This window comes from Sorex fumeus, unplaced genomic scaffold, assembly GCF_029834395.1.
Source record: "Sorex fumeus unplaced genomic scaffold, SorFum_2.1 ptg000038l, whole genome shotgun sequence".
NCBI lineage: Eukaryota > Metazoa > Chordata > Mammalia > Eulipotyphla > Soricidae > Sorex > Sorex fumeus.
Genome location: NW_026606095.1, coordinates 1,531,500 through 1,552,420, shown reverse-complemented (window position 1 = coordinate 1,552,420; position 20,921 = coordinate 1,531,500). Strand labels below are relative to the sequence as shown.

Genomic DNA, 20,921 nt, shown 5'->3' with positions numbered 1-20,921 from the left:
TTATTCTTCCAAATGATTTTAGGTAGAGAAATCTGTTTTAGAATAGAATCTAATAAAAGAAGCTCAGTGTATTTGTATTCATCATCCTGCTTACTTGATATCTCTTGAGAAATTCAGCTCCCCTTAACTACAATGTCCAGAACACTTTTGAGTCAAAACTTCAGATTTTCCAACACCACAGAGTGCAATTATTAATGGATTTAATTTGTATATTCCTTTAACAAATGCTTGACAGAGTATTCTCACTTATTTAAATTTGGTTTGCAAATAGATTTGATAGATCCTACCATACAGAAGTTACCTATCTAAATCAAAATTTTAGGTAGAATGCCTATAGACATGAGGATTAATAATGCTCTATTTTCAAAAATATCAAATTAGTTGATTAATACAATTTGTGGATAGTATTAACTTTATCCAAAATAACTAGCTTGGTTTTAATATATTATCTAATAGTTCACCTCTACTGTATAAAGAAAAGAAAAAAATTAAATTAGGAATCAAAGATGGAAGAAGAGAATGAGAGAAGGAAGTAGGAAAAAGAAAGAAATTAATATTTTCAAAAATATCTTCAAGTCTTTGGGAACTTTTTCTATTTGTTCTTGCTATAAATGTCTCTTCCATGATACCTCTAAAAATATAAGCTCCTTTTGTTACAAAATCATTGTAATAAGCACCTGTTTCTTTTTTTCCAAGGAGTTGTGTCAAGGTGGAGACTGACTTTTTTCTCCTAAGTACATTCCAAACTGAAGAGCCACATATCATCCTGATACAACCCAGACTGCATCACCATCCTCATTCCTGGGAGAGTTTCTGTTTTAAATATGTGTTTTCTTTTTATTAAGGAGAAGTCAGAAGAATTCAATTGAAGTATCTCAGGAGAGTGATTTCATATTGGACTCCTTTTCCTTTCCTCGTTCCTCTCTTCCTGTGCAAATTAAACTGTTAGTCTCATTTATTGTGCTCTTTAATAATAGTTTAGACTATCACAGCCTTAGTATTCCTGTGAAAAGATATTCCTTGTATGGTTTCAGTCCAAATTAATATTTTCAAATATTTCTTGATACTCTGATCTTATGTGATTAAGGAATTTTTATAAGATTAACCTTAATTCTTAATTATCAAGATGCAAACCCCCAAACATATAGTATAAAATCATGGCAAAATGCATGCTCACATTCTCTGAACAAAAAATAATTTAAAATAAAAAACTTGTATATCATGCTGTATTCCCCAGTTCCCAACCATTTTCATAACATGATCACAAACATTAGGGATTTGAACTAGAGAATATTGCTTCCAATCATGTTCCCAGTAATTCTTTTTATTCAAGATTATTTTGTTATTATATTTCTTAGACATAAAAAAATCATGTTAGTATAAAAAGAAATATTTTAAATAATTAAACTTTTTGGAAATAATTCTTGACAATTTAATTTTTGAGCGATAGCACAGTGGTAGGGCATTTGACTTGCACGCAGCCGGCCAGGCTGACCCGGGTTTGATTCCTCCGCCCATCTCAGAGAGCCTGACAAGCTACCGAGAATATCTTACCCTCACGGCAAACCCTGGCAAGCTATTCGTGATGTATTTAATATGCCAAACACAGTAATAACAAGTCTCACAATGGAGACATTACTGGGCCCACTAGAGCAAATCGATGAACAACTGGAGGACACTACTACAGTGCTAATGTTTGGTAAGTCACAAGCTATTTTTTATTTCTCCACTGAATAACTTTTTTTAAAAACTTGTATTATTTCTCCCATAAGGAGTCTTATTTTTTCCACAGTGCAGCAAGCCCCAAAAGCAATATTTTATGTGCTTTCTTACCCTCAAGTAAGTCCCTCAGAAAAAAAATGACAAATGAAAGACAACACACACACCCACAGTAAATGGGTAATATTGTAGTAATTTCAGCATGCTTCTGCTTCCAGATTTTGATAAAAAAATTTGCATTCCACTGTTTTTCAAAGAAATTATTGACAAAATACTATAGAAAGCCAATTGATAGCTGCCTTCCTATTTTTTTTTTAATTAGTGAAACAACATGAGGAACAGTGGTACACTTACAAACTTTCATGCTTAGGTTTCAGTTATACAATGATCGAGTACCCATCTCTCCATCAGTGCCCATTCTCCACCATCAATGATCTCAGTAGCCCTCCCACCCCTCACCCTATCCCCCAAACCCCACCCCGCCTCTGTGGCAAGGTATTCCCTTTTGCTCACTCTTTCCTTTAGGGTGTTGTAGTTTGCAACATAGGTATTGAGTGGCCATCAGGTTTGGTCTATAGTCTACTTTCAGCACACATCTCGCACCCCGAGCAAGTCCCCCAAACATCCTTTACTTGATGTTCCCTTCTCTATCGGAGCTGCCTTTTCCCCAAGCATGTGCTGCTAGGTTCTAAGCCATGGAGCAGACCTCCTAGTACTTATCTCAACTATTCCTGGGTGTTTGACTCCCATTCTGTTACTTTATATTCCCCAGATGAGTGCAGTCTTTTTATGTCTGTCCCTCACTTTCTTGCTCATTTCACTTAGCATGATACTTTCTATGTAGAACCACTTGTATGTAAATTTCAAACTTCATCTTTTCTAACAGCTGCATAGTATTCCATTGTGTAGATGTACCAAAGTTTCTTTAATCAGTCACCTGTTCTTGGGCACTCAGGTTTTTTCCAAATTTTGGCTATTGTGAACAGTGCAGCAATAAACATAGAAGTGCAGATGTCATTTCTACTATACTTTTTTACTTTTCCCGGATATATTCCCAGGAGTAGTATTGCTGGGTCAAATGGAGCTCAATTTCTAATTTCTTGAGAATCGTCCATACTGTTTTCCAAAAGGACTGAACCAGTTGGCATTCCCACCAGCACTGAAGGAGAGTCCCTTTCTTGCCAACACTGGTAGCCTTTGTTCTTTTGGTTGTGGGCCAGTCTCTCTGGTGTGAGACGATGTCTCCTTGTGTTTGGTTCTGCATCTCCCTGATGATTAGTGATGTAGGGCATTTTCTCATGTGCCTTTATGCCATTAGGATTTCTTCTTTGAGAAAGTTTATGTTCATTTCATCGTCCCATTTTTTGATGGAGTTGGATGTTTTCTTCTTCTGGAGTTCAATTGGTGCTTTGTATTTTCTTGATATCAACCCCTTGTTGAATGGGTATTGGCTGACTATCCTCTCTCATTCTGGGTCAGTGTTTCTTTTGAGGTGCAAAAGCTTCTTAGTTTAAGATAGTCCCATCTGTTGATCTTTGTTTTTATTTGTTTGGTCAGTGGCATGTCATCTTTGAAGATACCATTACTTTCAATGTCATGGAGGATTTGCCAACCTTGTCTTCAATGTGCCTTATGGATTTCAGTCTGATGTTGAGGTATTTAATCCATTTTGATCTTACTTTTGTACATGGTGTTAGGTAGAGATCTGAGCCCACTTTTTTGCATGTATCTGTCCAGTTTTGTCAGCACAATTTGTTAAAGAGGCTTTCTTTGCTCCACTTCATATTTCTCGCTCCTTTATAAAGATTTGATGATCATATGTTTGGAGGGAATGTCAGTATATTCAACCCTATTCCATTGGTCTGCGGCTCTGTCTTTGTTCCAATACCATGCTGTTTTAATTATTACTGCTTTGGAGTAGAGTTTGCAGTTAGGGAGGTTGATTCCTACCATTGTCTTTTTCCCAAGAATTGCTTTAGATATTCGTGGGGGCTTATTGTTCCATATGAATTTCAGGAGTGTTTGCTCCATTTCTTTGAAGAATATCATGGTTATCTATAGAAATCATATTGAATTTGTACAATGCTTTGGGGGGAGGGTATTGCCATTTTTTACAATGTTAATTCTCCAATCCATGAGTAGAGGATATCTTTTCATTTCTTCGTATCCACTTTTATTTTCTGAAGTAGCGTTTTGTAATTTTCTTTGTATGTTTTACATCATTAGTTAAGCTGATTCCTGGGTACTTGATGTTCTGGGGGCACAATTGTGAATGGGATTGTTTTATTCATGTCACTTTCTTCTCTCTCATTATTTGCATATAGGAAAGCCATGGACTTTTAGGTATTGATTTTATAGCCAGCAACTTTCCTGTACAAGTCTGTTGTTTCTAGGAGTTTCTTGGTAGAGGTTTTAGGGTTCTATAAGTATAGTATCATATCATCTGCGAATAGTAAGATCTTGATTTCTTCCTTGCCTACCTGAATGCCCTTAATATCTTTTTCTTTCCTGAAAGATATTGCAAGTACTTCAGTACTATATTGTACAGCAGTGGAGAGAGTGGACATACTTGTCTCATCCCTGATCTTGGAGGAAAAGCTCTTAGTTTTTTCCCATTGAGGATTATGCTTGCCATAGGCTTGTGGTAGATGGCTTTAACTATATTGAGGAAAGTTCCCTTTTCACCCATTTGTCAAGGGTTTTCATCTTAAATTGTTGCTGAATCTTGTCAAATGCTTTCTCTGCCTCTACTGATATGATCATATGGTTTTTATCTTTTCTTTTGTTGATATGATAAATTATGTTGATTGATTTTCAAATGTTAAAACATCCTTGCATCCCCACGATAAATCCCACTTGGTCATGGTGTATGATCTTTTGGATGAGTTGTTGAATGCTATTTGCTAGTATTTTGTTGAGAGTCTTCACATTCATGTTCATCAGGGATATCGGCCTGTAGTTTTCTTTTCTTGTGGTGTATTTGTTTCCTTTTGATAACAGATATATGAGCTTCATAGAAACTGTTGGGGAGAGTTTCTGTTTCTTCAGTTTCCTGGAAAAGCTTGAGAAGGACTGGCAATAAGTCCTATTTAAATGTTTGAAAAAATTTGCTTGTGAATCCATCTGGTCCTGGGCTTTTGTTTTGGGAGAGATATTTGATTACAGTTTCAATTTCCTTGATATTAATAGGACTATTCAAGTATAATAGATCTTCTTGATTCAGTCTTGGGTAATTATAGGAATCCAGGAATTTATCCATTTCTTCTAGGTTCTCTTTTGTGGCATACAGAATTTCAAAGCAGTCTCTGATGATCTTTTGAATTTCTTTGGTTTCTGTTGTGATATACCCCTTCTCATTTCTGAGTCGGTTTATTAGGATTCTCTCTCTCTTTCTTTGTGAGTCTTGCTAGTGATTTACCTATCTTATTTTCTCGAAGAACCAGCTCTTGTTTTTATTTATCTTTTGGATTTTTGGGGGGTTTCCATGTCGTTTATTTCTTCTCTAAGTTTTATGATCTATCTTGTTTATTGTCTCGAAGTACCAGCTCTTTGTTTCATTGATCTTTCAGATTGCTTTTTGGTTTCCATGTTGTTGATTTCTGCTCTGAGTCTTATATTCTATTTCCTTCTACCTGGTTTGTGCTCCTTTTGTTGGTTCTTCTAAAAGATCTTTAGGTGTGAAGTCAAGTTGTTTATGTGGGCCTTTTCTTCCTTCCTGAGAACAGCTTGCAGAGCAATAAATTTTCCTCTTAACACAACTTTAGCTAAGTCCCATAGGTTCTGGAAGCTCGTGCCTTAATTTACATTTGTTTCCCGGTATCTTTTGATATCTTCCTTGATTTCTTTCCTGACCCACTCATTGTTCAACATTGAGTTGTTTAATTTCCAGGTGTTTGATTTGGTTTTGTGTGTCTGTACATAATTAATTTCTATCTTGAGTGCATCGTGGTCTGAGAAGACAGTTGATATAATGTCTATCTTCCTTATCCTGTTGAGGTATGCTTTGTGGCTAAACACATGATCCATTCTGGAAAATGTTCCATGTGCACTGGAAAAATATGTGTATTCTTTTTTTTGGAGGGTATAGAGTTCCTGTATAGATCTATTAGTTCTCTTCTATTTCTTCCTTCAGGGTCATTATTTCCTTGCTGAGTTTTAATCTGTTTGATCTATCCAGGAGTGATAAGTCAGTGTTGAAGTCTCCAACTACTATTGTATTGCTTTTCATGTCCTTGTTAAGGTCTGTTAGCAGTTGTTGTAGGTATTTGGCTGGTCCCTCATTGGGCGCGTACACGTTTCGGAGTCTGATTTCTTCCTGCTGTCCATATCCTTTGATTAATAAAAAAAAATGGCCTTCACTGTCCATTCTAATCTTTTTCAACGTGAAATCTGTGTTGTCTGATAATAGCAAGGCCACCCCAGCTTTTTTGAGGGGATTGTTAAATGAAAATCAAAACGACAAAGAGATATCATCTTATATTCAGAGATTGGCATACATCCAAAAGAACAAGAGCAACCAGTTCTGGAGTGGATGTGGGAGACAGGACTCTCTTTTCTTATTGATGGCAATGAAGACCAGTGATTTATTCACACTAAAATAAAAGTGATACCAGATAAAAAGGAAGTTAAACATGGACTACCATAATTAGTTCAGAATTATTTGCTAATTTGCTCAACCGATTTAATTTAAAGGCATTTATTCAATATGCAGAGGGAACACTAATTACCCCGGAATGTAGGATAAAACAGTTAAATGTAACTTGCAGATTCCTGTTATAAAATATCCACAAAATGCCAAACTTTGGGTAGCAAGTATTTGCTGCCATGTACCATTTTCACTTACTTGAATGTCAATGCAAACACAGAAGCAAATAAAGTAATGGATCATAAGGCATGGCATGAGGGTTAAAATAAAGTCAAGTTGTTTTGACTAATGCATTGACAGGAGCTAACAAAGCAGACATTATTGATTTATTTAGCCTGTTCAGAAGTTTATTTTTTTACTGAACCATGTACCAATTAAAGTTTCGTGAGTTGAAATGCCAGAAATTTGACATTATTTGAGAACAGTCTAGACTTAAGGTGATCGAATAATAGGATGGATTATTATGATCACAGTTGCTAAGCCACTACCTAAAATATGTCAAATGCGAGTACCCTGACAGGCATTCCCTTTATCAGTGAAAGAAAAATATATCACATGTATATTATTATAATGAAATATATCTTTTCTAAGGAAGACTAAGGAAGTTATCATTTAACATGGAAACTGGAGCCCTGGTGTTACCTAACAACAAAACTTTCCTAACCTCTGCCTCTACACCTAAGGTTTGTTCCCAAATATGATTATTCATTAATTTTTTTAAATAGTGGCTTGCCTAGTGAATACCATATTGTTGGAAGTATTTTGATTCTTAGTCTTGAACTTAATATCTTATATCTAAGATGATCATATTTTATTGGATTATATAATACTCCTTTCTATGACTAAAACATAGAATGCATTTAAGCATTCGCTTGACTAAAGCCCTGTGTTATACCTAAATATTTTTGATCATATACATTGTTATCTCAACTGCTGATGGATGTCACTTCTTACATCTGTATTTGTAAAGACTTCGTTGAGTGTACTTGACTTGTAGCTCCTCAATTACTGACAAGAGTGAACGTAGTTTCAAATATATAATGATAAAAACATTTTTACATATACAAAAATGTGCTTTTATCTTTGTGATGTTTTATTGGTTTGTTTGTCCCAATAATATTTTAGTATAGATGTGATTTTATATATATACATAAAATTATATGTCTTGATACTAGTCCTTTTATGTCTTGATACTAGTCCTTTATGGATTATGTGTGATAGATTTTTATTAGACTAAATTTAAGAAACTATGTAAATAGAATAACAATTTTTTTCATTGTTTTTGACACTTTATTCATTTATTTATTTTTTTGCTTTTTGGGTCACACCCGGCGATGCTCAGGGGTTACTCCTCGCTCATGCACTCAGGAATTGCTCCTGGCGGTGCTCGGGGGACCATATGGGATGCTGGGAATCGAACCTGTGTCGGCCATGTTGGCTGCGTGCAAGGCAAATGCCCTACCCGCTGTGCTATTGCTCCAGCCCCTGTGTTTTTGACACATTAAATGTTCAAATAAAAACACTTGTTTTGTGTTTGATCTAATATTGAGGCTTTTGAATTAATACAAAGCAGAATCATTTGTATTTAGTTAAAATATATTAATGAAAGATAAAATTCCTCATTTGTATTTTTGTAAGTATTTAATATTAAATACTTTTTTAACTTTTAATTAATTTTAGAGGCTTCTTTCCTCTTTAAAACAGCATAAATTTTCTCGACTAAATAGAATTATTAATTGGATTCCATTCTAATTTCAACAGTGTAAGACAATCCCATGTATCATCTAAATTTTAATCACATGATTTTACAATTAAAGTTACCTAATCTTAATTACAAAAATATTATCACACCTATGTTTTGTCTGATACTATTATTGAATATTCGAAATTACTTTATTTAAGATCAAACTGAGGTTGAAAAAAGATAAAAAAAATCACTCTGATAAAGGCCCTCCCGTTGATCGTCGATTTGCTTGAGTGGGCCCAGTAACGTCTCCATTGGAGACTTTGTTGTTACTGTGTCTGGCATATCCAATACTCTCGGTAGCTTGCGGGGCTCTCCGAGAGGGGTGGAGGAATCGAACTCGGGTCGGCCATGTTGGCCGCTTGTAAGGCGAACGCCCTACCCGCTGTGCTATCGCTCCAGCCCTTAAAGTAAAGGCCCTCCCGTTGATCATCGATTTGCTCGAGCGGGCCCATTAACGTCTCCATTGGAGACTTTGTTGTTACTGTGTTTGGCATATCAAATATGTCACGGGGAGCTTGCCAGGCTCTGCCATGAGGGCGAGATACTCTCGGTAGCTTTCCGGGCTCTCCGAGAGGGGCGGAGGAATCGAACTCGGGTCGGCCATGTTGGCTGCGTGCAAGGCAAACGCCCTACCGCTGTGCTATCGCTCCAGCCCTTCTCGGCCTTTTGGCTAAGATCAAGTGTAGTATCTGTTCTTATCACTCTGATAAAAACAATAATTATTTTTAATAGATTGCAAGGTTATAATGATTGACATAAAAACTAACTATCCGAGTTCTAAAGTCACATTTCATTCATTCATAATTTTGAAAAAACTTAGTAAATAAACTCCCCGTGTTTCTACAAACTTCTATTCTTTGGCAAAAACATCTTTTCTGAAGTTTTTTAATGTTTTATAATTAATAACAATAAGAATTCAATTAAATCTTTGGTAAACTGTGTATGCATTTTTTGTCTAGCTTTAGAGTTCTGGACTTGAGTGAATTCTCAAGTCTGTTAATATGGCTTTTAAGGTCATGGTCATGGTCCTCCCGTTATTCATCGATTTGCTCTAGTGGGCCCATAGTGAGACTTGTTGTTACTGTGTTTGGCATATTGAATACATCACGGGTAGCTTGCCAGGCTTTGCCGTGCGGGTGAGATACTCTCGGTAGCTTGCCGGGCTCTTTGAGAGGGGCAGAGGAGTCAAACCCGGCTTGGCCAGGTCGGCTGCACGCAAGGCAAACGCCCTACCACTGTGCTATCGCTCCTTGGCTAAAATTTTTATTAAGGAAGAATATGCCATTTCATCTCTTGGTAAGTCCTCCGCCTCATTTATAAATTGAAATTCATGTTCAACAGTGCCATGCATATAGATGACATAATTGTCTCCATAGCTTCCCAGAACACCCCCTAAAGAGACTATCAAAGATCCCTTGGTTGCTGGACCAAATTAGCAGAAAAATAACGGTGACAGGCAGATCTTTCACATCTGACGAACTGAAAGCAATCAATAGAATCTAGCTATCATTTAAAATGGTAACTAGATACATTCTTTTTTTTTTCATTTTTTGGTATTGAATCTCCATAAGGTATACAATGTAGTTCATATTTGGGTTTCAGTTATTCAATGTTCCATCACCCATCCCTCACCAGTATAATTTCCCACGGTGTCCCCAGTATCCCACCAACCCCCTACCTCCCCCCCACACTGCCTCTATGCCAAACACCAGACACTTTGAAACTTTCTCTTTGTCTCTCTCTCGTCTCTCTGTCTCTGTCTCTGTCTCTGTCTCTCTCTCTCTCTCCTCCCTTGCCTTTTAGGCATTGTGGTTTGCAATACAGGTTCTAAAAGGTTTTCATGTACATCACATTACCTCCTTTCAGCACTCAGTTCTTGTCTAGAGAGATCATTTCTAAATATCATTGTCATTGTTATAGTGGTCCCGTCTCTGTTATAACTTCACTTTCCCCCACCCCAGTGGCAAGCTTCCAGCCATGGACCAGTCACCCTAGTCATTGTTTCTACTGTTTTTTAATATTAGTTTCATACTTTTTTTTATTTCCTGCAAATGGGTGTGATCATTCTATGTCTGTCCCTCACCCTCTGACTCATTTCATTCCACATGATACTCTCATGTCTATCCATGTATAAGAAAATATCATAACTTAATGGCCCTAATAGCTGTATAGTATTCCGTTGTGTATATGTACCATAATTTCTTCATCTAGTTATATGCTTTGAGACACTTTGGTTGTTTCCAGGTTCTGACTATTGTGAATAGTGTTGCAATGAACATAAAAGTACAGATGACTTTTTTTTTCATACACTGCCAGCCTACTTCTGTATAGAACAAATCTTTTTTGATGGTTTTCTACAAATATTTACTGTATCTCTGTGCTTAAATCTCCATCCTCAACTTTTAATTTAAAAAGGATTTCTAGGCCGATTGTCAATGGATATATATACTGTCTTCCACACATTAACTTTCCTTGTAGATGTGAATTAAACATTTTACTGCATCTATTTTGGCACATGAAAATAGATAATATATTTGAAACTATTCAGTAAGTATCTTATTGTGTTGACAATTATTAATTTTACAAACACAATTAGAGTTGCAATAAGGAAGAATACACATCCACACATCCTTCAACCTGATTTGTCAGAAGTACTGGATTCTCGCAGGCTTTTAATTAAACTTCATATGCCTGAAGCATTAATATATGCTCAGAGAAAATGTTACCAGAAGTGTTTAACTCATGTTTAAGCCCTTTGTACTAGAGTTAAAAGATAGTCAAAAGTAAGGTAATTCTAGACCATTTTCATCTCACCTAAGAATTTTAACTTATATCTGAATGGTGTTCCTGTTAATCAATATCTTAATCTATATTAAAAGTGTATAGGAATTTTAAATATTTAGGAATTAAAGAACTTCTCCGCATATGAGTGAGATCAACTGATATTTGTCTTTCTAACTCTGATTTGTTTCACTTAGTATAATATGAATACATCATGGAGTGATAGCACAGTGGTAAGGCGTTTGCCTTACAAGCGGCCAACATGGCCGACCCAAGTTCGATTCCTCCGCCCCTCTCGGAGAGCCCAGCAAGCTACCAAGAGCACCTCGCCCCCACGGCAGAGCCTGGCAAGCTACCCGTGATGTATTCGATATGTCAAACACAGTAACAACAAGTCTCATGATGGAGACGTTCCTGGGCCCGCTGGAGCAAATCGATGAACAACAGGAGGACCGTGACCATGAGTATAATATATTCTCTCCCATTCATATGGAAGATGGATTGAAAAAACCTAGTGGTGGAGGGCCAAGAACACTTGTTGGCAGTGATGTAGTAATTTTGCATACTGACATTTAAGAATATTTAACTACCTAAGCAATAATAAATTTTAAAACAAATATTAGCTTTTGTGAGATCAGTCTTCCAAGAGTATTGAGAATTTGATAATTGCTTTCTCTGTAGGTCTGTAAATCAACAGAACTATTGGAGTTTAGTTAATAAATTTTAAAAAATGGAGTCTGACTTTAAATTCAGTGGGAAAAGTCTTTGGAACATGAATAACTCAGATTTATAAGCTGTGCAAAGTTAGCTGGTATGAGTGTTTACACTAAGTATCTCCAGCCTTTTTCAGGTCAGGTGACATCTTTCAGCTTCCTGCAGTTAAAATAAGATTTGTGTCATTCTTGACAGCTCTTGTTACAAAACATAATCCCAACTGCTTTGAAAATGTTAAATAACAAGATCATAAAACAAAATCCCCGAACATAAGCCTTGAGAACAGTACTATTAAAAGTTTTCTTTTCTTTTTTATTTAGAAAAATATACCTACTGGGAATTGATGAACCAAGAATAGCTGGGAATAAGAAAAATAAAGGAGAAACAGGAAACAGTTACAACATTCTACTTGGTAAGTACTGCCTTGTAAAGATAATTGATAATTTCCTCTAGTGTGCTTGGTACATTGGGAATGGTACCGCAGAGGACAACCCTCATTCCTAAGTAGTAGCAATTTATTAAAAGAAGATTTCTTTGTGATCTCTCTTACAGAGTTATAGATTTTCTGTTTCTTTTAGTGCTTCTGTCATAGGGAGACCATGAGGAAATATCTTTGACCAACAGCATAATTTGTCCATTTTGGGGGATCTCCAATCAAACTACCTATTAGATAAACATTCAGTGAGTTCCTGTCTCTAAACTTATACTAAAGATAATGGAAGTAGTGATCAAAAGAAAGGTATGTTCCTTACTTTCGAGACTGTAATCTAACAGACAAAACCACACATAAGATTTTCCAAAGATGGGCAGAGAGGATGTTACAGTGGTTAAGACATTCACCATGTTTGTAGCATACCCTAATTTGATCCCAGCACCATGTATGTTCTACTGATCACTGGGAAGGATCCCTGAGAACAGAGCCAGGAGTAAGCCCTGACCACTCCAAGTGTTGCCCATAAACAAACACATAATTTTTCAAAGGATCTAAATGGTGCATTTTGTGAACGTTTTACTTCTAGTGGATTTGGGAAGAAATCCAGATCAATTCCAATGTCAGAGTATTAGTATGTATAGGAGTAGAATTGGTTCGGGGTAAAGTTGACTATTTGTTTTCCATGGTCACCCCAACAAAATTCAAACTCATAGAAAGGGCATGCAGCACCACCAGTATTTCACAGGAAGTTGAACAGGCAATTTAATGGAAATAGGGTCCTCCAATATAGCCATCATGCTTCTGGCCATTAAGAGATGTGCTGTGTCTTCCTTGGGACATCTCCTGTGGTGCACAATGGGAAGGACTACTATTAAACCTCTTTGATGCTGCTCATTTGCTGGACACTTACTAGACAAGTCACTGGACCATATTTTTTTATAAAAATTGAACCCCTGAGTTCTGGTTTCCAGGTGTTTTTCCAAAGTGCACCTTCAATTCTCAGAGCGCAATATACTTTGAGCACGTCTATTCTTGTCCACTTAATATTCATGTGGGGTACCCTTATTCCAGGAATCCTATCCCCACCCCCTCCTCGTTATGTTCCTTCCCCTTTGTTCCTTTTTCTTAAATATTTTTAAGTCCTTAGCACATTTATTAAGTTTCCAGAAAAAAAACATGAACTGTTAGTGATCTACAATTTAAAACATATTATTACTGTTTCAAAACTAAAATGCTGTTCTTGAAAACAAAAGTGTAGAACCTCTTTTAGTTTCCTGTTTTCTAATAAATAATACTTTTCTGAAGGAAGAAAATAGCTCTTAGCCATAAGATCTAAGGGCAATATGGATGAAATATATCCATATGCATACATGTGATGTAAATCTGTTGATACAGCTATATACAATGTGATAGATCATTTAATATTTATATATGGCTAAAAGAAAACCTGAAACTGGCACTCTTCAATATATCAACCACAAGTTATATGCAAATAATTAAACTTAAAGTCTTCTAAATAAAATTGAATAAAATTAGATATGCAAATCCTAAGTAACACCTATCTCACATCAGAGGATGAGTAGTGGTAATTATTTGTGGACAGTGAAGGTTCAGAACATTCCTATCATTGCTAAAAGTTCTTTTTGAGAAATCTGTTCTAGATCTTCAAACAGATACTAAATGTTTATTATAATTTATACCTCCTTCAGGAAATAGTCTGATGATTGTAGTGAGGTTTCAGCAAAATACTCAAAGGTCCTGGGACAACACTCGCCTTGTGTGTGAATCCCTGAGTTCTCTTTCAGGCACTGCACAACTACTGGGACACTGCAGCAGTCTCTGGTGACTCTCTGACCACTTCTGGTGAGACCCTTATTTAATGTAAAAGAGAAATGAAGAGAAAATAATAAGACGAAGGGAAGGACATGGACGGTAGAAAATATGTCTTTCCTATATAGGAAACCAGGGAAGGGAGGGAAAAGATTTATGGAAGGAAAGAAGAGGAAGTTTTGCATGCCTCTGAGTCCTTCTCACATAGTGACAATCCTTTTCTCTTTTATTGGGGAGAAAGGTTGTTGGACAGTACCCTGAATTGTTCCTAATTCTTGGGGGAACTGTCTATGGTGCTGGGAAATGGAATAGGGGTTTGGGAATGCAAGAGAATTGCTTTAACCCTTGTACTATCTCTCCAGACCTGGTTTTAATGACAAGCATTGGAACTAAACTAGTTTGATTTCAAGTAAAATGTTCCTTTCTCGGGAGGAGAGATAACACAGTGGGTAAAGTGATTGCTTTGCACACATCTGACCCTGGCAGCACACGTGGACCCCTGAGCACTGCCAGAAGAGAGCATTGAGCACGTAGCCAGGAATAACCCCTATTATCCTCTTGATATGGCCCCAAAATAAATGAATGAAAGAATGATTGGCAACAACAGAATATTACGTTCTCTAATAGTAAGTGTGCTATTTGAAGTAAGTTTGCTCATCCTACTGAATTTGTTTGGCTGTGGCTATGTAAACATAATAGCATTTAATGGAAAAATATTTTAAAGTTTAGTTTTCCTTTCTTGAATAGTTCTGACTTTACCAAGAGTAGCCCACTATTGCTACTTGTGAAATATTAATTTAGATAGCCCACAGACATAATAAAAATTTTTGCACTTTTTAAAGTCATATAAATAAGACCTAAAAGTTCATTTCTCTAAGTGGACATTTGACTGTAGGAGCATGACGCTAAAATAATATTACCACTGCAAATTAGAAACAAAAATAGCACATGATTTAGTATAATTCATGATGAATAAATAGCCCAGGGAAATTTTCACTTTAAACTTTCCCTGATAAACATAGCATGAGCCTTACAGGTAGAGAGAAAACAATTTTTCATGATTGAACATGATGATAAATTTTCTTTCCTTTAACTTTTATACCTGTGCAATTTTTCCACAGTTTTAATATACCCAAGGTTAGGGGGCTTTTGGCAGAATTTGAGACAAGGAAAGAGGACATGTACTTATAAAACCAACGGAACTCACTGAGTGTTTGCAATACATGGGGGAGAATATAGAAGAAAAATTCTTTTTAAAAACACATTGATACTTAAAACATAATAAATCTTTGTAAGGATTGTGTTTCTCAGCAGTCTTATACCCAGACAAAATTTAATGATTAAAAAAAGTTTTCTCTTTCCCCTTTGAGGTGCTGTGGTTTGCAAAAGAGGAATAGAGTGGCAATTATGTTCAGTCAATAGTCTACTTTCAGCATGCATCTCCCATCCTGGGCGGATCCACCCAACACCCTTTATTTGGTGCTCCCTTCTCTATCTGAGCTGCCTTTTCCCCTAGTGTGCGCAGCTGTTCTCCTGGGATTGGAGGGATGGTGAGTGGAGGGATACTGGGATTAGTGGTGGTGGAGAATGGGCACTGGTGGAGGGATGGGTACTCGATCATTGTATAACTGAAACCCAAGCACAAAAATTTGTAAGTCTACAACTGTACCTCATGGTGTTTCACTAATAAGGTAAAGGTAAAGGTAAAGGACCTCCCGTTGATCATCGATTTGCTCAAGCGGGCCCAGTAACGTCTCCATTGGAGACTTTGTTGTTACTGTGTTTGGCATATCAAATACTCTCGGTAGCTTGCCAGGCTCTCTGAGAGGGGCGGAGGAATCGAACTCAGGACGGCCATGTTGGCCACTTGTAAGGCGAACACCCTACAGCTGTGCTATCGCTCCAGCCCTAATAAAAATTTAAAAAAAAAATTAAAAAGTTTTTTATTTTATTCTTTTCCATCTTTCTGATATTTTCTCCTTCTTCTAATCTGTCCTCCTAAATGTAGCTTCCTAATTTCTGTAAAAATTCTGACTGTCAAAACGTGACAGATTTTTCAAGCTTCTAGTGATAACTCAGAGTTTTCACTTTTTGTCAGTGAGAATTTTCTGTGCAAGAGCAAACTACCAGGGTCTTTCCTTGTAGGGATTCATTAGAGGATTTCATTATTATTGGTCATGAAACTCATATATAGGTATGAAACTCACATTTCATAAATTTATCTTTAGAAAATACAATACATAACGGTGTTTAGTCCATTCATAAGAGTTTAAAACAAACGTCACTATCTATAATTGTGACACATTTTCATTCCCCTTATTATTTCCATATCCATTATCATTCACTCACAGTTTCATTCCTTATAAACCACTTAAATTTACCTATTGTTGATACTCAATTTAAATAGAATGGTATACTATGTGACTGTGTTTGTGTGTTTACCTAGCAATCATGATGTTTACAGATTTAATCATGTTATGGCATGTACAATCACGTGTGGCTTAATGACATAAAAATTTTCTGAAAAAATAGGGATCATTAAGAAATCCTAAGTTTATGAAAAAAATTTGATGAGGTAGAACTAGAGAGATGATATCGCAGGTTGAGTGCTTGCCCAGGTTTGGTCCCTGACACCCCATGGGTACCTTGAGCCCCATCTGAAATGATCCCTCATGAGCACCACCAAGTGTGACCTCAGCCCCACCACCAATTTTTTGACAAGTATTATTTCATAAAGCTAGAGGTCTGTTATAAGGCTACACTGTTAGAGCTCATTAAGACAATTATCATATAACAGCTCACTATCTAACAAAACAAGTCTCATAGGACTTGTCTGTATTCTATTCTGTTTATGACTGAATAATATTGCATTATGTTAGTGTATCAAATTTGTTTCTCATTTCACTGAGTTGATAAATGAGGTCACATTATTTTATAACTATTCGATAATGAAAATTCATGTTCAGTATTTTCATGAAAATAGTTTTAAGGGTTTAGGTGGTAGTATATACTTTAAAATTAAATTGCTAAATAATATAGTAGTAGTATCTATTTTACTTTGTAGGTACTTCCCAGCTGTTTTCTAAATATCTAGATGCTTCAGTTTTCTACATCACAATCACGATCACGATCATCCTGTTGTTCATTGATTTCCTCGAGCAGGCACCAGTAATGTCTCCTTCTTCCTAGCCCTGAGATTTTAAAAGAGCCATTTCAATGCTCTTTCAGGATTAGGAGAATGAGACCCATGATTGTTACTGGTATTTGGCATATTGAGTACGACACGGAAGTTTGCCAGACTCTGCTGTGCGGTCAGGATACTTTTGGTGCCTGCCAGGTTCTCCAAAGGAAAAAATAAGATGTCGCGAATGTGGCCGCACGCTTCCAGGAGCTGAGTTTTATAGTCTCTGCGTCTTGGCCGTTGATGGGACCAACCTGGCGCTGGCAGCAGCTGGTGGGTGTGACGCCTACCTACTGGAAGATGAGGGGGGTCTGGGTGGAGGAGGCCCAGTCCCAATCCAAGTAGGTTTGGAGACCCCAGCCCCAGGACCCATATGCCTGGGTTCCGATGCCAGTTCTTTCATGCATGAGGTCCGTCCGGACATGTGGAGAGTGGTCCCAGCATGGCCATGGCTAGCTCCGGAGGTCCTCAGCTGCTGGGTCTCTGCTCGGGGCAGGGGGGGAGGGAGAGAAACTCAACCCTCCCCCCTCCAAGGGGCCCCTGTGAGGACAGCCAGGTGCGGCGGCTGGAGACTCTGTACATAGGAGTTTGTACATAGGATCATCAATACTTGTTCTTTTTTCTGTTCATTAGTTTTAACCATGACAGTGAGTATGAAGTGGTATCTATTAGAAAATTATTTGCATAGACCTACTGATAATAGACATCTTTGCCTTTGGTTATTGATATTGGTATATATTCATGTAGAAATCACTGTCAAAATCCTAAGACTACTTTTTAAAGTCACATATATGTAATCATTTCAATAGTGCTAACCTTTATAAGTTTGATGTACAAATATCACCTCAATATCACCAGAGTTCTCAAGAACTTCTTTGATGTTTTTATAAAAGTCATCCTATTTACTTTTTTTCAGAGTGAATTTTTTTTGGTATCTAAGTAACTATTACCCAATTCAAATTAGTGTAAATTGACCCATATTATGAAATTTTACATAATTGGCTCTTAGATTCAGACACTTGATTCATTTTGAAACTCTCTATATGGAGTGGTAAAGGGCAGGTTGAATAGATTGATTTGTAGAAAATACTTTTCTTTCTCTCTTAAATGTCTTGCCATCCTTTATAAAATTAATTTACCATAAATTTAAGGATTTATTACTGAAATTTTAATTTTGTTTACTTAATCTATTGACTCACTTTTTTTCAGTACCACGTTTTCTTAATTGCCATAGCTTTATAGTGAGTTTAGAAGTTGAGAAACTCTGTTTTCCAACATCATTCTCTTTTTTTTTAAGTTTATTCTACTTATTGAGTCTGTTACATTTTCCCATGAACTTTGAGATAAATTTGACATTTTAATACAGAAATATAGAGAAATGGAACCCTCACTCACTGCTGGAGAAAACAGAAACCAGTTCAGGTTCTGTGGAAAATTGTACAAAGGTGTCTCAAAAAATTAAAATATATAGAACTTGCATATATCCTATGCATATGGACCTATTCAAAGAAATCAGAAATACTTATTAAAAACACATATACATAGCACTGTAGCACTGTCATCCCATTGTTTATTGATTTGCTTGAGCGGGCACCAGTCACGTCTCCATTATGAGACTTGTTAATGTTTTTGGCATATCAAATACTACCTGTGGCACATTCGACACATATACATAACTTTATTTAAATACGTATAATACATATAATAACAAAAATAGAATATAATATATTAAGATATTCAATTTTGGTAAAACATGTAATTTTCATACTCCACCCAGATCATCCATCTTCCAGCAGGCAGGGGTCACACCCACCAACTGGCCCCCTGGCGCCATGTAATCCTATCAGCAGCCAAAACCCAGAGATTATAAAACCCAGCTCCCGGAAGCACATCGTATTATCTCATTCTTACTTTGGACAACCTGGCAGGCTACCGAATGTAACCTGCCCATATGGCAGAGTCTGGCAAACTCCCCGTGGCGTACCCAATATGCCAAATACCAGTAATAATGACGGGTCTCATTCTCCTAACCCTGAAAGAGACTTGAATATGGCACTTTTTAAAAATCTCAGGCCTGAAGAAGACGTTACTGGGGCCTGCTCCAGGCAATCGACGAACAACAGGATGATCATGATTGTGAACATATATTACATAAATTTTATCAGTATTTATCAAAAGTAGTTCAAAACTGTGTTCATGAACTGGTGAAAAAATGAACTTCCTCACAAAGGAATCAATTCTCAGTTTATATAATATCATGAAAATAGGACTGATAGCCTTACTGAATCTGGCTATTCTTACCTTGAATGAAAATTATAAAATTTACTCTGCTTCAATATTTGTTGAAAACTACCTATTTTTGGACATAAAATTTATGCTTAAAAAAATTCATGCTTAAACATTAATTCCAGTCTGAGTCATAAGTGAAGCAATTTTTTCTTTGTGTTTGTCATGCTAATTATCATTTTCTATAGAACAGTAAAACACTCAAACTATCATTATAATCAGGCTGAACATTATACACACACAAATTCACAGATTCACAGGTTCAAGTCAAGAATGTTCTTTTTATTTTACTATGTTACATGCTATGTTACAAAAATGGATATAAGAAAAAACTACAAAATTTTACAGACTAAACTGTTTAGAATTATAACATTTAAATGCATATTCTATAGCTTTGTAATGGAAGTAGAATGTATTTATGACACCTTTATCATGAACTCTGACATTTTTTCTTCTAAAAATCAGTCTACCAACGAAGACTGTGATGATTATATGATATGAGATGCTTATTATAGATCAAATTCTAGGGTTTAATTAACTCACAGCCTGGCTATTATTTTTTCTACCTTATTCTGGGCAAAAAATGTATTTGGTTCATTGTGGCTTGAATTTTAAATATGAAAAATTGAAGTGATAATAACAATTCATATCTATTTTATCGTGTATAAGTATCATGACCCGGGTTTGATTACTCTGCCCCTCTCGGAGAGCCCGGAAAGCAACTGAGAGTATCCTTCCCGCAAGCAAAGCCTGGCAAGCTATCCATGATGTATTCAATGTGCAAAAAACAGTAACAACAACAATTCTCACAATGGAGATGTTACTGGTGCCCACTTGAGCAAATCGATGAACAACGGGAGGACAATGCTACAGTGCTACTGGTATCATGACAATTAATGACAGTATTAGTCAGTCGATATACAGAACTTTGTCTCTGCAAAAAATTTTTTCTTGGGCTATAGAGGAATACAAAAATTGGAAAGTTTGGTAAAAGAGGAGGGAATCTTATTTTATTTTTTTTTCCTTTTTTTAATTAAAGGACTGTGATTTACAAAGCTACTTATGGTCAAGTTTTAGACATACAATATTTCAACACGAATTCCACCAGCACTGTCAACTTCCCTCCAGATGTGTTCCATTTTCCCTCCCCACCCCCAAACCTAACTCCTTCCCACCTGTTAACTTAATACGCACATTACAAAGTTCTAGTGGTTGCAGCTGAGATTGGTTATTCTGTGGTCTGTGTTTGGGAAATATGAATATATCCTTCAGTCATATCACAGGTAAAACTGAAGCCTTGATGCCTGTTCATGAATTACTTCCTGTTATCTTCTTCCACCACTAATTTCTTTTTCTCCTTGTCCTCCTTTCTAAACATGGGTCAAGGATGATCTAGGAATCTCCCCCCTACTAAAATACATTTCCTCAGTCAATATTCTATATACTACATGTAAGTGAGGCCATTCTGTGTTTTTCTTTCTTCTTCTAGAGAGGAGGAAATATTAACAAAATGGTAGATAGTGGCAAAAAAAACAGATAATAATCTTTATTTTAGCAATTAAACAAGGGAAGTAAGTGAGAATTG

At 36.4% G+C, this 20,921-nt stretch overlaps 1 pseudogene; it reads left to right on the top strand.

Annotated features, from left to right (window-relative positions):
• Positions 1 to 8,761: 8,761 nt before the first annotated feature.
• LOC130028075 (uncharacterized) lies at positions 8,762 to 8,882 on the top strand (annotated as a pseudogene).
• The last annotated feature ends 12,039 nt before the right edge of the window (positions 8,883 to 20,921 follow it).